We start from the raw sequence: 15,264 nt of genomic DNA on the forward strand, positions 1-15,264 counted from the left end.
ATTTATTTAATCAGATTTGTATTATTTACCTCTAAAATAACAGGAATGTATTTATAACAGATATGGAGCAGATTCATTTTTTTCCCCCCATTTTGCTTTTCCTGTAGAGTTTCTTGTATCGGGTCTTTTTTTTGATGAGGGGGGGGGGCTGCCTCCCTGTTTCATTTTGGTTGTTAATTTCCCTGCCACCTTTTTCTATCTCTGTTCAAACATATTGCGCTGCCTCTGTCATCTAGAGAGAATCTTGTCAGTTTTTTGGCACTAGATGTTTGTTCAAGCTATATTTTGAGGATTCAGGGCTTGTATACCCGCTCGCTTACACCCGCCCCCCCCTGCTCCCTCTATCCCCAGGCCTCCCCGTGCTCCATTCCTCTATTTTCTTATCTACTTTCTTCTCCTACTTGCTCCTCTATGTCATTGCCAAATCTCTCCTGTCTGCTCTTCTCTGTCTTCTCCTCTCCCTCCCTCCAACCTCTTTCTGTTTCTTTTACACACCCTCTTCTCTCTCTATCAGTCTCTCTATTCTGTGACTGCTCTGGCTGGTCCCCCTGTGGCACACCGTGTCGTGTCCCTAATTTATTTATAATTAGTGCTCTTTGTCGGGATGCGCTGGGAATGTTAAAGTACACGCCACCTCGCTCTGGGTACAAATGGGCTGGTGTTCCTTCATCCTCTCTGCCCGCCCTGACTGCCCAACCGACACGGCCACTGGGATGGACAGATCCTACATCCCAAACCCAGACACGCTCTTAAAACAAGAAGAAGGTTGTAAACTGAAAAAGGAAACATCAAGTTATTTTAGTCTATAACTGAGCTCTAAAGCACCTATACATGTCAGAGCAGTCGGTACAATATCGTTTTATAATGAACTGTAGTTATTTCCCAGAAGTGTATTTGTTTTCTGCACCACAATCAAGAAAAATGCAGCTTGATTGTCGAAACTAAAAGTTAAAAAAAAAAAAAAATCCTACTTTACATATACATTCATTTATTAGTTTAGGAAAAATAAAACTTCAAGACAAAATCGACTTAATAAGAGAGAGAGTTTACACCCTGACTGACACCTGCTGAGATACAGATACACATTGTCAGTGCGCTCACCTGTGCAACGCCTGAATGCAAAACAGAATAACAAGATGGGACAACATGTAATCTGAAAGTGTAATTTATTAAACATCCTGTTGAATTTTAATAGGCATCACTTGTAAAGTTGAGCTGTTTTGGGGGTTGGAGAGGAAGGGAAAAAAAGATATTTTTTTTATCACACTACATTAATGTCAACACTGTCGTCATACATAACGTACATGACCGGGAATGACGGCGCTGACAGGCCTCGCTTTTTGTGCGTGTATGCGTGTGTGTGTGTGTGTGTGTGTGTGTGTGTGTGTGTGAGATCAGCCAGGAAGAGCTTTTGTCCTTGGGCTGAGAGGGCACCTGGCTCCTCTTCCCGTCCTTGTGATCTCTCTGTTCCCTCTCTCTCGTGCCGCTCTATCCCTCCTCTATCTGTCTCTTCCTCTCTTCTCTCAGCTCGGATCCCTTCATCCCCCCATCTCGCACTCTCCCTCTCCTCTGCCCAAGGCAATGCCGTCCTGCAGGCTTTGATCAGGGGGCGAGGGAGGGGAGAGGAAGTGGGTCAGAAAGTTGTGCTGGAGACTGCAGGAGAACAAGGCTGGAATATCGAGTAGGTGAGGCTGGGAGAGAGAGAGAGAGAGGGAGGGAGAGGGAGAGAGGGAGAGATGGGGTAATCTAGTGAGAAAGTGATAGAGTGAGAGAGGGTGAGATAGCGGGGTGGGGTTGTGGGTAAAGAGGAAGAAAGGGGGGAGTGAAATGAGGCAACCGTGAGAGGTAGAAGGAGGGAGGGAGGGAGGGAGGGGTGGTGGTGGGGAGGGGCTGCCTGAACTAAACAAGTAGAAGGAGATAAAAAGAAAATGAAGAGAGCAACAGGAGGAGATAGAGGAGAAGGACGTGGGAAAGGAGAGGTGTCTTCATTTACTGAGAGGAAAAAAAAAGACAACGCATTTGTCTTGAACGTGATGCTCAGCATTTAAACAGCAGGTTGGAGGATAAGGCCCTGTTTTAACTAATCTACACAGTGCAGGACAGATAGTTCAGCTCAGTGTGTGTGTGTGTGTGTGTGTGTGTGTGTGTGTCCACGTTTGCACGGCCCTTTGTGTGTATGTGCGTGTGTATTAAAAGATCATTAAGATGCATGGTTTATTAATATTCAGATCAAACCATTAATATTCGCCAAGTGTTTCTGCTCTCCTTGTGTCGTCAGCTCACCTGGGACCGGGGAGGGCAGAGGGGGAAGAATAGAGGAGCGAAATACGGGAGGAGGGGGGGGGGGCAACAAGGAGGAGTATAAGGGGTAAATTAAGGAGGAGAAAGACAAGATGAGAGTAGATGAGGGACAAAGTGGGAGACATGGCGATGCTTTACAGGGACTCCTGGAGATGAGAGGAGCACGGGGTACAGTGGAGGTGATGGAGGTCCTGGGAGGGGGTCGGGGGTATTGTGAGGGGGCAATCTGGCCGTGCATGGATATGGGAGCAAGGGGGGGGGGGGGTCGGGGCTGTTTGGGGGTTCCACCACTGGGACTGTGGAGGTGAGAGGGGTGAGGGATTTTAGGGGGGGAAGCGGGGAAGCAGAGCAGAGGGAAGGGGTAGGAGGAGGAGGGGTGGGGGGAGTTGGTTCTGGAGTAATTGGGCCAATGGGAGGGAAACCATAAACACACACGCTCACACATTAAACCTACAAAAAACACAGCAGCACTTCTGCTTCTAGATGCACACTATTATACGCACGCAGTTTCAGAAAAGGCGCATAAACAAAACGTTCACATACGCACATACATTTGAATACATATTTTATTGTAGGTGAATTATACATGCACACAAAAACTGCACAGACCGAACACTGATGCAAAAAGACTAATGTACACATACTGAAACAGTGAATGCACACAAATAGTGATTTAAATTGCTTGCGAGTCAATTTCTCATTTAGGAAATTGAAAAATATTTTCTAAAATATTATGGAAAGTGCCCGATATAATTTCACAGATGCCAAAGTGATACCTTCAGATTGCTTGTTTTGTCTGAGCAACAGTCCCAAACCAAAGTTTATTTAGTTTGCAAAGACGGAGATTCATATTTGAGAACCAGTGAGCGTAGTTTTATATGTGCTTGATAAATGACTTTAACAATTAAACAAATTGTCAGTTAATTTCCTGTCTATCAGCTAATCAATTATTAACCAGCTGTTCCAGCTCTACACGCAGATTCAGAGAGGTGTGCTTCATTACCTCCTGTCCGCATACAGTACATGTAGCTGCACACACACACTCAGACACACACACACAAACACACACACAGATAGAGCTAGCACTCCAGTCAGTTACAGATACACTCAGGCATGCACAAAAGCGGACAGAAAATTAAAGTGGTAATTACTTTTAAGCCCAGAAAGGTGAGGGATTGTATGGCAGGGAGCAATGGGTCACTGTTGAATAGAGAATAGCAGAGCAGGCAGACAGTGTGAAAGGCAGATATGCATCTCAATGAAATATGGAGGAGCATACTCAACAAAAGGCGAAATGGCTCCTTAATGGCCACATGCCCTCAAAGAATTATTGTCTGATAGATTTGGAATATTATCTACTCTATGGCAGTTATCTTTAAACAGCCCTTCGCACTTATCGCCCGCGTGAGCCGCCGTAGGGGAAGGTGAAGAAAACGTGTTCTTGCTGTGCTAAAGCTGAATAGTCTTAAATATAATGCTGGCGGCCACTGGGTCTGCGTTGGTATTTTATCTCTTGACTGAAAGGGATGTCAGAAGAAATCAAATGATTTCAGTGCTGCAGCTGCACTGATGACTGCATCATATTTATACCAGCAATATATATATATTTTTTTAGATTTGAGACAGATTTATCCTCCACTCATTAAAGGCTGTTAAAGCAGTGTATCTTCACCTTTTTTTTCTCGGTGCAGGTCAAACTAAAACACCACTGGATCCTACACTTTCCATAATGCGACTCGTTAGCATCTTATTTGGTCTAATAAACACCGCCACGACTAGTAAACTGATCTTGATGTCAAAAACTCCCCTTTAACTTTCCCCTTTGAAAATAATCCAATTACTATGAAGAATAATTAATCCGTGTTTACAAGAGGACTGTCATCCAGAGAGTTTTTCTTTGGGCGATCTACGCATTACAGATGAAATCAAATTTTCGGCATGTATACGTCTGGATGTGGTCAGGTTTATTTTTGGAAGTATTTCAGCAGAGCAACTTCATTCTCATTCCCTGCACACTCACAGTGTGTTTTAGCTGTAAAGAGTCAGCCCGTTTTCCACAGTGTTTACTTCCTATAGCAACACAAAGTCAGTGTTGGTTCAGAGGAGCCATTATAAATCTGTTTTTAACATAAAGCTGCCACATGTTCTCACCTCTGTTGTTCAGTGACCTCAGCTCTCTGTGAGTGTGTAGTATTCACCTGTGATTGCTCTCTTTCTTTCCTCACATTTTCAACTGTATGTCATAGTCGTCATCAGCAGATGGAATAAAGAGTTTTATGTCAGAATACCAGTGAGTTTCCAAAGACAGGGATGAACATTTCCAATCATTTGTTTAATCTTAATGTCATTCTTCACCTCCTGTACCTCAGAGGAGGAAATGAAGATAGTGAGTACATAGTGTTCTTATTTTCGCATTAGATGCATTTGTTTCTTTTACTCTGATTTTATTCTCATATTCTACATGCACAAGGGAAATATTGTAGATTATACTCGGCCACATTTATTGAACAGTTGGAGTTACTGCTCGTTTTGCTGCAAAAGACAGATAAAACATCAGCATATAAGATGATATTTGATCCTGGCCATACTCAGTAGTATTTAAGGGAGATAAAACTGTCTCATCTTTGACCTGTTGCATTAAACCAAGGTCTAATCAATAATAAATCAGTAATAGTACATTTTAATGATTCAAAAAAAAGAACAACCTTACATAATGCATATGTTTAAAAATGTTCAGAAGCCTTACTTGTAATTAAGCGTGTTTACACATGCTATTGCTGCTTTAAAGGTGTTGAGGGTTCAGATATTTCCTCTGTCACTGGAATGAGAAGGCAGATTTCCGTCACCACATTGAGCTGACCACAGCCGATAGCATGTGTAGACAGGCGGAGAAACAAGGTCAGACATGGGTGTGACTGTCTCGCTGCCTGCTATAGTCGTCACATGCTCTTCTACATGCGTGTTCAGATGCACACGCAGAGACAGGCGTGCACAGACTGAGGCGGTTTTTTTTTTTACTCTCATTCATCCACGTAATTCCGTTACGTTTCATTTTCATCAGTCTGGGCTAATTCTCCAGCCTCAGGTTGCAGGTTTTTGTTACTTCCAGGAGCACCCTGATTCGTGAAGGGAACACCTGTAATACTGCTCCGCGAGGCAAGCCTCGGGTACTAAAATAAGCCCGTGAGGGCTCAAACATACACAGACACTCTCTCACATACACACACACACACACATCCAGTCAGATATTCCCTGCAAGTCTCCTTCAAGGACGCCTGGGGAAGACTTGGAGGACAAAATCACACACTCCCTCTCCCAGTGTCTCAGACGCGCTGCACTTCTAATGCAGACAGAAAGCCTCCTCCAAAGAGACTAGGCACACACAAACTCTCTCTCCTCCACGCAAACACACACTCACACTTACACACACTTAAACACACAAATACCCTGAAAGGCCTTTCCACCTTCCCATCCATTTTAGCAAAGCAGGACATTTTCTGTTTCTCTTATTGTGACTCTCTCTTGCTCTCAGCTGTTTCAAGCTGTTGTGTGTGTGTGTGTATGTGTGTGTGTGTGTGAAGGGGGCTCACTGGGACTCTTTGACGACCTCATTCACCCCCCACCCCCCCACACACACCTCCCCTCGACCGCGCCATAGCCGACATGCCCAACAATGAGACGGGAGGGTGGGAGTCGGACAAAAAACACTGAATGCGTCTTCATTTGCCTGAACTTTTCACACGTCTTTTCCCTTTTGTTGCCGGCTGCCTGTTCACTACAGTGCTGCGAGCCGCTCGGCCAGTTTCCGCTGGCAAGACAGCCAACCAAAGCAGCACTTTTCCCTCCCACCCCTCCCCTTCTCTGTCACCTCCCTCCCCTCTTTTCCACAATGTTAAGCCCATTTTTAGCTTGACATAATCTGAAATGGTACTTAAGTGAATTTATGTCTACCTCAGTGCATTAACTTCTGCTGTTTCCTCCTTTATGTTGCTTTTTTTTTCTCCTTCTTTTTTTGTGTGTAGCGGGTGCAGCGATGGAGGGAGAGCGTGAGGGAGGGAGAGATTTGAAACTCAGACCACGGAGTAGACAGCCTATCAGTATTCAGTAGAGAAAGTGAGTGATGGAGGGAGAGAGAGAGGCGGAGAGAGAGAGAGAGAAAAAGGAGGAGGGAGTGATGTATCAATATTCTGAGTAGTGTTTGAGGGCAAGGGGAACGAACAGAGGAGAGGGGGAAGAGGGGGAGGGAGGAGGTGGTGGGGGGGAGATTGGTGGGAGAGAGAGTACTTCAGTGAGTCTCTGAGTGTGATTATTTGTTCACGTATTCGCCTGCGTGCGTAGGTATGTGTGTGTTGATCTGTGATTGTGTGTCGCCTATGTGCGTCTCGCCACATATTGACTATAGGTTGAACATACAGTGGCAGGTGGAACAAAACCGAGTAGAAGAACTGCACTCTACTACTACAGTTACCGGGTACTTGATCATTTCTATTTCACGCTACTACACAGTGTGGGAGGGCAGCACACGATTACGTATGTCAGACCATTAACTTCATACTGGCCGGCATCACTAAGAGAGGTCAACATATTTTCAATTCTAAAGTAAACACAGCGTCTAGAAAAGTTTGATTCCAAAAGACGCGGCTCCACCATCGAATGTTTACCCCCCAAAAAAACTTTATCCAAACTTTTTGCCTCGTGTGATTAAAGAAGACCAATCAGACTTTATTAAAAGCACTGCTCGTGCATTCATATCAGAAGTCCATTAAATGTTTCAGATAGTATATTAGCAAAAGCCAGAAGCGGATAGTTATGTGAGAAAAAGCCTTCGGCCACATCAAATGACCATATCTGAGCCTCATTTCCCCAAAAGCATCTTATGATCTTAGCCAACAGACTCACACAGGGACTTAGATCATCTTAGCCTTAAGGCGCTTTCGGGGAAAGGGGACCCTGTTTTTGTTTTTACCTTGGAGCAACTTGGTTTAAACGGTAAGTTTATTAAATGGTTGAAGGTCTTTCATATTCATCCGTTGGCAGCGGACATCAAGCAGTGGCGTGTGCAGAAACTTTGAGCTACTGAGGGTCACAGGAGGAGACGAGTGTCTGTCTCTGCTGCTGCTCACTCTGCCAGGCCAGTGGCACGCTCCTGTTTTAGATTATTACTTCTCCACATTTCAAACAGAAGCTGCTGGAGTTTTCAGTCTGCTACATTTTTTTGACGAGTAGCACATTGACAAACATATCATCTTATAAATGATCATGTATCGCAAAACCACATCAGACATTGGTACAATTAGCTTCAACACCTGAAACATGACTTTACTGCATAATGAGCGCTTTTTTTCTCTAAACTTTGCTTTTAAGATATCTGCCCTCGAACTTTCTGTTTGATTTTGTTCAGCAGAGTAATTTTCTGTTGTTTTCTCAAGTAAAGAGGCTGAATACAGTGTTGTTATGTGGATAGCCTGCAGGCTGAGTGTGTGTGCGTGACACCTTCATGCAGCTGTTTTGTGAAACAACAGGTAGTCGTATTAGTCACTATCACACGGTTACGTTACGGTGACTCATCTTCCCTTTGAGGACAAAAATAGATAAATTACAGCCTTCGTTGGTTTGTTAAAATGCGTAGAACAGTTGATGTTTATGTGCGCGCCCGACAAGGACCTCTTGTAGCAGTTTGAGTTGTATCTTTTTTTTTTGTGCCTCAGAAGCAGAGGCAGACGTAGCGTGACATTGGTATATGTTATGGATGGACGGATCAAAAAATTTGTATGACTGCTGGTCACATCCTGATTCCTACTGACAGTCAATACTATTTTTTTTTTTTTTTTAAACCACAACCAGAATTTTTCTCTAAAGTTGTAGCTGTTATAGCCCAGATGTTCTCAACAGTGTTGGTGTTGGGTTTATCCGGATGAGAGATGTCAGGTCCAGTCATAAATAGCTTGACCTCTGACCCTTGAGGAGATGGTGCGGTTTTACATCCATCAACAGACAGAAAAGGCTGATTCTGTGCCAGTGGCTGTGGAAGATAACGGCAAATGTTAAGTTTTGTCACATAGTTCGGAGAAATGAGTAAAACATGACATGAGGTCAAACTCATTTTTAGTGCTTGAACGCAAAGTCTCCAGGAATCCATGCAATGTCCTGCCAAGTGACAGAAACAAGTTTGCATGTGTGTGTGTGTCGGTACGGGACGGGAGTCACAGTTTACAACACGCTGGGATGTGATGGAATCTCCCACTTGTTCCAGTCATCCTCTCTCCCTCTCGCTCCTCCTCTCTCTCTCTTTTACTCTGGCTGCTAATCAGCATTTGAAAGGCAGCTTTGACAGTGAGAAAGAAAGTGGAGGGATGTGGAGAGAGGGGGGGTGGGGGTGGGGGGTGGGGGGGGCACGGGGAGGTGGGGGCAAACGAAAGCATGAGACACAGCGAGTTAGGGAGAGAGAGAGCCAGAGAGAGAGTGAGGCGAGGGGCTGTACAAGCATGCCTTTTATATTTACTAGTGACTGAGAGAGAGAGAGAGAGAGAGAGAGAGAGAGAGAGAGAGGGAGCAGCTGAAGGCAGAGACAACTGGTGTGCACGGCTTTCCCAAGAGGAAATGAAAAGAAAGAAGCTCAGCGAGGAGAGTGAATGAGTGAGCGGGAGGGAGGGAGGGAAGGAGGGAAGGAGGGAGGAGGGTGGGTGGGAGGGAGCATGCCGGCTGGGGAGAGAGAGAGAGAGAGAGAGAGAGAGAGAGAGAGAGACGGAGAGAGAGAGAGAGTGAGAAAGAGATTCTCACACTGGCTGTGTCCTAATCCGAGTCCATCTCCAAGAAGCAGCGGAGCAGAGTGTTAGTGAAGTGAGTCTGAGAGCCAAGGAGAGCTACATCAGCTAGCTCCACTCACACACACACACACACACACACACACATAGACACACACATTCTCTCTCTCTCTCTCTCCCTCTCCCCCTCTCTTTCCAGCTTGCTCTTTTCACACACACTCTTGCGAACGGGAGTCCACGATGTGTCCGGCAGCGCGGCCACGGCTTTTGTGAAAGTGAGGGGATTGTCCCAGCCCCCTTGGCTCACATACACGCTGTTTGTTTGCTGTGTTTAAGCTGGAGGTGGTGGTGGTGGTGGAGTAGGAGGAGGAGGAGGAGGAGGTGGTGGTGGTGGTGGTGGTGTTGGTGGTGGTGGAGGAGGGGGGGCACCGCCAGGGCAGAGCAGGGGCACCAGAGAGGAGGAGAAGAAGAAGAAGAAGGAGAAGAAGGAGAGGGAGAAGAAGGAGAAGGAGAAGAGGAGGAAGAGGAGGAGAAGGAGGAGAGAGACAAAGTGGATCAGTTCAACAGCAGCAGACTGAACGCTGGAAATGCCCGTCAGGTGAGTAGATAATGGATCTAACAACTTACGGTCAGCACACACACACACACACACACACACACACACACACACACGTGCATGAGTGTAAACACACTTTTCGGTCGCTCTCTTGATTTTCTCACACACCTCAAATTGTCACCTTTTGTCAGATTTTCTGCTGTGGGATGAATGTTCATCTGTTAATCTCACATTCATCACTTTACACATCACGGTAAAGATGAACAGATGTTGTAAAAGTTTGATTGTATTTTTTGTTAAATCTAAATTTTAACTTTTTTTTTTCTTTCCTTGAGATAAAATACCAGCCCTATACTTTATGCAGCTGTGAACTTTTTACCGTGTCTTTAGGACAGAACAGAAATGTTCCACATTTATCATACTGAATTACTGCGTTAGAAAAGTAAAGTCAAAATCATTTTCTCCTCATTGAACTGATAAAATTGTGTAATGACAGAATGAATGAGTTTCATTTTAAAATTGACCTCTAATTCTCTTTTTTACTCTGATGAAAACACAGATAAATGTGCATAATTTTGCATAAAAGTGTAGATCTAAAATTTACTATAAATGAATATTGATGTGTTTTGTTTGATTAGATAATTAGACTAAATGTTTGCTCTCCCTTGAAGGCACCATTATTGCTTTTCACACAAAGTTTTTTTTTGTGTGCATTTCATCAATTTAGTTTATCAGACAGACGTCTCCACAGCAAACATTTCCAATCTTTGCTTTTACAGATAAGCTGCATAATTATGTATATTTATGTTTTGTGCTGAGTGACCTCATTAATAACGGCCCAACTCTTTCTGATAAATTGTGCATGTGTTTGTGTGTGTGTTTGTGTGTGCGTGTGTGCGTGCTGGAGTTTGAGATACAGAAGCAGAGAGAGCTGCTGCGTGTCCGTCTCCACCTGCAGAGGCAGAATTGGTCACAGTTTACTGGCTTAGTAACATTCGCTGCCTTCAGGGTGCTTGCAGCAGGTGGTCCAAATTGGCCGAATGACTGTGACAAACGCACAGTGTTCACTGCTGCTGTAACAACATCAAACCATCACACAGTGATTTCAGGTTTTTCCTCTCTTTTTTTTCCATAATTTTTCTGGCATTGTGTTTGGAGGTCTTGTTGCTTGAAGAAAAAGTCAGAATAGTGGAACAGTTTATGTCACAAAAGAAAAAATGCTTGTGTGTGTGTGTGTGTGTGTGGTAAGGAAGGGTGTAGATATGCACGTGTGAATTCACTATTTTTGTATGATTTCCTTCAAGATTCAAGAGTTTTGTTATTTTGCTCACTCTCTCCTTCCTCAACGTCACTCCCAAATGTTGTGTTGGCCATAAATTGTTGCTGTGTTTTTTGCACGCCGCCAACAGCATCATTTGCACACACACCTGCTGAGATTGCAGCCGCTTCGGATAAATTCAAAACCAAATAACTACCTGCAGCACTGAATCATACTTTCAGATGTCAGGATGAGGTGTCAAAATGTTTCTACTGGTTCAAAAAAAAAGAAAAAAAGAGAGAGTTACAGTTTTGAGTAACTTATCACCAGAGCAATATTTCTCTCTTTCCACAATTTTTTTTTTAACGTGTTGAAAATCTTCACTTTACTGTCCGTAAAGGTTGTACAGAGACGCTGACACGAAACAGGGTCAGACCGTGTCATTGCATGTGCACGGTACAGTTTATACCCCGGCCCACTGAGCCACTAAGCCTCTCCATCCGTTTCAGCTCTCGCATGTGCAGGGACCCTTTTGGTCGTGACCTACCTTCAGGCCTTTTTTTTTTTTTTTTTTTTTTATTAGACCCAGACGCAGGCTCCTTCTTTGGATTTAAGGAGCTGCGGTCCATGCCAACGTGAACAGCAACTGTGTGACAGACCCTGACTTTGTGAGCGTGAAAATGTTGGCAGCAAAAGTGTACGCTTCAGAGGCGTAATAAAAAGTAGCTGGAGCGTCGCTTTTATTTTTCTGCGCCGGCGTTACTGCTGGATTCCTCAGCGCGTAAAAAAACAATCACATGATCAGACAGAAGTCATAAATCCAGGTATACAAAAATGAAGAACCATGACAGAGAGGAAAAGTACAATGACTTTTTTATTGTGCTTAATTTATGAATTAATCTCAGTAGGCAGACAGCAGCTTTCACTTTTCTCAGGTAGACATACTCCTTCGTCCCTCCCCCCCTCCCCCTTCCTGTGTCTATTACTCTCTTGATATTTTTGTCTCTCTCTGTTGCTCTCACACACACACACTAAGGTGGTCAGTGTCTGGTGTGTTGACAGACAGCCGCTCACACACTCCTTGCTCCCGCTGTGCGTGCGTGGTGTGTGCGTGAAGAGCGTTGACAGACAGTGTGTGGGTCTGTGACAGAGGGTGTCAGCGTGGTGTCAGGGAGATGTGTTTAGTGTCACACTCTGCTGACCTGATCTCCGGTCGGACTGTCCACTCCGGCCCCGCTGTGGCTCCTTACATAACCCCTGCTGTCATTCACACACCAGCCTGAAGGGATCCACCAGCCTGCGCGTGCACGCTTTCTCTCACTCGCACGCACGTACACACACGTGCGGCGTGCATGTGATGTATAGGCATCCACACTCGCTTTTCCCCTCTAAATGGAATATCTGAGCAGGTGCACGCTGCAAGATTCACGTCTTCCTCACAATCACTCTTTCATGTCTTTTTCCTCTTTCCTGTTCTCTAATTTATGCTACGACATGAAGTGGAAGTTACATAGATTAACAATTTATCTAGAAACATTCAAACAAAGCATCAAACTCCGAGCAATGTGTGGGAATGTAGCATGAGGCCGGTGGGTATCCTTGTTTCCCCCTGTGTGCTGCTGCGAGACACCTACACAACTTGTGCAACTCTTATCAAGAGTTTGACACTGCTCTGAACTCTGACATTTGCACCATGCTAATTGATGTGTCTGTATTAGCAAGTGGACGTCTCCCCGCGCTGGTGTGCAGAGCAAGAGTGTGTGCGTGTGCGTGCTTCCAAGTCCTGCTGTTCGGTACACATATTGGTGTGTGTGTGTGTGTTGGAGAGACTGAGTGACCCTGTGTGCTGTTCTTTGGCCTGTGGTTATTTGGAGGTCAGTGCTGATGTGGTCTCTGCCTGCAGGAGTGGATTTACCATCCTCAGCCTTCTGGAGAGTTGCATCCACTTTAGCTGAGTCTTCCACAGTCGGAGGTAGGAAGAGGCTCCTGTCTCCCGTTTGTTCACCAGTAACTTTTTGAAAAACATGGAAGCATTGGGAACAAATCTAAATCGGCACGTTAGCACTCTTTTTTTTTATGAAAGCACAGCACTCCAAATGATTTCAGTGACTTTTTCCCCCTAAGTCACGCTTCTCCCCTTAAGCATAGCTTTACGTTGAGGTCAGGGCAGTTAGCCTCAGAATGGATTGCACCCATTATTTTGACACGGGCTATTTTATTGACCCAGGGTTTTATCTTTCAAGCGTAGATGTCATCAGAGTCAGGGACGGTTAACTTCATGATGGACTGAACATTTGTGCTTAATGCACTCCTTTTTATTCTGAAAGTGACTTTATTTATCCCTGTGAATCGTTCTCTGTGTCTTAATACATTTTCGAACCCTCAGGATGGATTGCACGACTTCTAAAAGAGGGTTAAAATAATTTTAACAAACTTGCATATTCAGTTAAGATCATTTTTCTTATTTCCCTCTATAATAGAAATAAAATGAAGACGTGATGAATACAATATTAGTCCTCTTTGCTGAAAATGTCAGCTAATGCGATAAAAGGCAGCGTCCCCCTTCAAGTTATTATACTACTTAGATCATTTGACACTCACACTCAGTATTGACAGTATTTATTTGTGAAAAATCACTGGAGAGCCATCTGCAGAGAATGGGCAGTTCTTCTAGTAAATACTGTAAATATACAGGACTCTGTCTGCTCCTACTTTCAACTTGATATTTAATACAGTGCAGGTGAAATGGAGCGTTTCTTTTGTGTACTCTCGGGTCGAGGTAGACGGTAATTATGACAGGCATGGATTGGATTCTGCGTAGCTCCACGCCCGTGAGGAGTGGACATCAAAGCCCGCTCACCAAAGCTCTGTGTAATAAAAGAGGAGGAGGAGAAAGATATTGATTACCAAGGGTGAACATTAGCAAATCTCTTTCTCTCTCCTTTTTTTTCATCTGTGTCTTTATCCGTCCATCATTCTCTCCCTCTCTGTCTGATTTGCCTCTACTTACGCTCTCTCCATCCCCCATCCGCTCCCCACCCAGCCCACCTCCTCTACCCCCCCACTCTAATCATTTATTTATCGCTGATCTCTTTATTCTGTATTCTTCCAGTTTAGGGGCGGTCCACACTGTGACTGCACGGTGCCGGTTCCCTCATCCAAGCTGTTATCATCATTCCTTTACACCCTTCCCGAACCCTCCTCTTCCTCCTCATCACCACAGAGATACCTGGGGGCGGGTGGGGTCACGCTGGTCCAATCTAACGCCGTATTGATTCCATTAGATAATTAATGACCCTGGCAGGGGCCAGGGAGGAGCAAAGACGGGGGTTAGGAGAGATGGGGGGTGGTGTTGGTGGTGGTGGATGGTGAGCATGATGGGAGAGGCGAAGGGGGTTGAGGAGGGGGGGGGGGGTGACGCCAAGGCCCTTGAGAGTTGGAGAGAACCTTGGGTTGGGAATGATCCAGAGTCGTCAAGGTCAACCGCAGACGGCGCTCCGATATGCCGAGCGAGTCCGAATATGGAATACTGAGAGAGAGAGGAGGGAGAGAGATCTTCATGTCCAGCAGCTGTCGATTGATCAGCGGCTGAAAAATTGTACATTAAAAAGTCTTTTGACTTCCAAATCCTGGGGTCCAACCAGGGCCGTAATGCATGATAAGTAGTTTTCAGCCCTCCAACCAGAATACCAAACTTCATCTCCCCGGACGCTCCAGACACTCATTTACAACTACTCAACATCATGAAAGGCAAGATAGAAAACTAGCTCCATCAAATATTCTGTTCATGTTATTTCCAACCATGTTTTCTACACCTACACCATGATATTGAACGATCTCTATTTGATAAAATATTATTCAGAGGAATATCTTACATTGCTGTTTAATGTGTACTCCGCATTTACCTTTGGTTGGAGATAATTAGAGATTGGTGAGGGTGGAGAAAGAGGGAGTGGTGTCTGAAAACCTTTATTACTTTTATTATTAACTTTTCTGAAGTTTCTGTTTGAAAAAAAAAAAAAAGGCCAGTTTGATTCTAGACACATCACCTTTCAGGGCCTGTTTTGGCTTTTCAGCCCTCGAGCCAGGAGCCTGCAGGTCTCCAAAAAGAATGATTAGCGGGTGCTGCTTAAAAGCACATTGCTGGGGTGCTCGGTGCTCGAGTGGTCCCACGTTGGCAATGCCCAAAGCAGTGATCGCCGGATTGATTCCCAATGGTGCTGATCTGTTGCGTGTCATTCCCCCTATCTTGTCAATTAAAGGCAAAAAAAAAGGTACATTGCAGATGTTGACAGCTGCCACACATTGGAGATGCATTTGCAAACATTATGGGGCTCATTCATGCCCATGGATGGATGGATCACAAGTACAGGAAAATGAAGTAA

General features: G+C 44.8%; 1 protein-coding gene across 3 annotated transcripts in view; it reads left to right on the forward strand.

Annotated features, from left to right (window-relative positions):
* The window catches only part of npas1 (neuronal PAS domain protein 1), a 63,448-nt gene that overhangs the window by 14,674 nt on the left and 33,510 nt on the right, over positions 1-15,264 (forward strand). Inside the window, exon 1 of one of the 3 annotated variants that reach the window (XM_085796444.1) lies at positions 9,033-9,663. The exons of 1 other annotated variant lie outside the window; for it this stretch is intronic. The gene's annotated coding sequence lies outside the window, so the exon portion shown is untranslated. Of the gene's footprint in view, positions 1-9,032; positions 9,664-15,264 lie in introns of those variants that run through there. One more of the 3 variants, XM_085796445.1, reaches the window with a different exon arrangement.

The sequence above is a fragment of the Trachurus japonicus genome, chromosome 13 (genome assembly GCF_045865225.1).
Source record: "Trachurus japonicus isolate A0001 chromosome 13, Traja_1.0".
In the NCBI taxonomy this organism is placed as follows: domain Eukaryota; kingdom Metazoa; phylum Chordata; class Actinopteri; order Carangiformes; family Carangidae; genus Trachurus; species Trachurus japonicus.